General features: G+C 41.5%; 1 long non-coding RNA gene across 1 annotated transcript; it reads left to right on the forward strand.

Annotated features, from left to right (window-relative positions):
- Nucleotides 1–776: 776 nt before the first annotated feature.
- On the forward strand, nt 777–1,877 carry LOC109523021 (uncharacterized). The gene is made up of 2 exons (XR_002170145.1): nt 777–1,438; nt 1,523–1,877. It is a non-coding gene; the product is annotated as an uncharacterized LOC109523021 (long non-coding RNA).
- Nucleotides 1,878–2,425: the final 548 nt, after the last annotated feature.

Raw genomic sequence — 2,425 nt, forward strand, 5'->3', positions numbered from 1 at the left:
TAGGAAATGTCGGGTTTGATTCGGGCTGGGGCCTGCAAATCAAGTTAATTGGTCGGGGTCGGGCCGGGTCGGGTTTAAGTACCAGCGGGCCGGGTCGGGTCGGGCTGGGTTTTTTTTGGCCCGATCTTACCTCTACTTCACAAGCGCTTTTTGTTCTATGTATTGTTTTTTTCTGACTCCTTGTGTCCAGGCAAGTTAGCTTGGTGTGACTGTGATTAAAGTACAGATCCGGATAAAAAAATATTTTTTCTGAGCTTATTTCTTGTTCAAGCCAAGACATATTGTTGTGGGAAATAATTTAGCACGCACCAGCATTATATGTTTTGGTTGTTTATTGTGGCCACCTAGTTTTGAACAAAGAATCCATGTTCAAAAGTAGTCGCAAAAATTCTCTGTGAACCCCTAACAAGACAAGTTTTTACTTTTGGGAGACCAAAAGATCCTTTGCTTTCGAGACAGTTTGATTGCCTCGCCTGACAGCTATATGTTTTGGTTGTTTATTGTGGCCACCTAGTTTTGAACAAAGAATCCATGTTCAAAAGTAGTCGCAAAAATTCTCTGTGAACCCCTAACAAGACAAGTTTTTGCTTCTGAGAGCCCAAAAGATCCTTTGCTTTCGAGACAGTTTGATTGCCTCGCCTGACAGCTAAAAACTCAATTTTCAAATCCAAACAATATTTTGTTTAAAAGCAAGATTTTCAGTTTAACAATCATGAAATTTGTACTTGACGACCGAGCCCGCATCTCGAATGTCGGTGGTGGCCCGACAACAGTGGCGCACTGATCCAGGGCCATAAGGCAATTGGGCCACCGTTAATGTCGGATCCTGTATCATTTTCCATTAGTTTGTCCCATTACTTCGGACCACCTGGTAACATTAAAATAGATGTGAATGACTTTTGAGCGGGACTTTGAAGAGACGCAACATAATGCCAGCATGGTGAAGCCAGAGGTGGTGGGCGTGGCCAATGTGGTTGCAGATTTGTGTCACAGTGGATGTTGTTCCAAGAAGGCTGCTGCAGGCTTCAAGATTGTCTTCGGGGGCGGGACAAGCATGACAGTGGAAATCAGGATGATCTTAATATATACGGTAGCTTGTATTTTCCACCTCTTGTGTTGACATCATTGTCCGTGAATACTTGTTTTTCTTTCTCCACTCTGTTTTTCAGGGAAAGGTTCACCTTGCTTCTGCCGCGAATCTTCCTTTTTATTGCCTCAAGTGCTATGTGCTTTTTTGATGCAAATAACATGATTTAAGACATCACAGACACTTGGAGAAGGATGTCCAGTCAACATGGATGACATGAAAGTCTTGCGGAAGAAGAACCTCGCCCTGAGGAATAACGCTGTGAAGAGGCAGACCACTGTTGTGAAACTAGTTTGAGTGTCGCAACTGGTAAATTTTCCCATACATGCAGCTGGAACGAGCAGATAATTGGTACGCTGACAATACATTGTATTTGTGCATGGAAAAATGAAGGTAAATGACAAAAGAGATTTTGCTTGTATCATGCTTTTGAAGGCACTCAAAGCACTTGAACAATCCTCACAAGCATCAGGACCAAGTTGAGGCTTTAGTATTTTGGTCAAGGACCCCCAGGTATGGTCACTCGGGCTCAGAATTGGAACCAAGACCTTCAGGCTGGAAAACGACCATAATACCACCTGAGCTGTGCCTCCCCATTAGGATTTCGATTGTGTTCTTGGAAAAGTTTCTCTTCAGGTTTTTGTTGAAGGACCAACTGATGTGTGTCAGGATTTCGGAGATTTCTTTTCGGAAGCGGTACCAGAGTGACTGTGGAGACTTGTAAGTTTGGCTTTTATGTATCACGACCCAAATTGTGTCACTACCTCAATCAGCTGAGATAAAACAAGATAAAATATATATATAGATATATATATATATTTTTTTGTGTGCATTTTTTACACCGTGAAGCCTGTTGAGGTTTGCAAGTTCAAAACAGATCTCAGGAGGTTCTTGTAAAGGAAGCAACTAGTGTGTGACAGGATACGACAGGTTACTTTTTGGAAGTGGAACCAGATTGACGGTGGAAACCTGTAAGTGGGATTTTTTGGGGTTTTTTGGGAAGATAATTACTTAGTTTTGTTTTTATTAAAATCTGAAACAGAAACTTAGCTAGTTCATGTTTTCTTTTTTTGTTTTGTTTTGTTTGAGCCTCACATTGTCTGAATTTGCCGTTGTTGTTTGGATGTGGAACCAGATTGAGTGTTTAGACGGGTGAGTGGAAAAATGGCAGAGTCTATTTGGCAGCTCAATTAAATGAAATTTGAGGATTTGGTTGTGACATGTTGACATGCTGTGTGTGAAACTTTCACAAACTCTCTCACGAACTTAATATGAAAGCTATTTTTGACATGTCAGGAACCAGCAAGTTTCTTCAAAGCTACTAGTCAACACCAGAAC

Source organism: Hippocampus comes, unplaced genomic scaffold (assembly GCF_001891065.2).
Source record: "Hippocampus comes isolate QL1 unplaced genomic scaffold, H_comes_QL1_v1.1 scaffold1022, whole genome shotgun sequence".
Taxonomy (NCBI): Eukaryota; Metazoa; Chordata; class Actinopteri; order Syngnathiformes; family Syngnathidae; genus Hippocampus; species Hippocampus comes.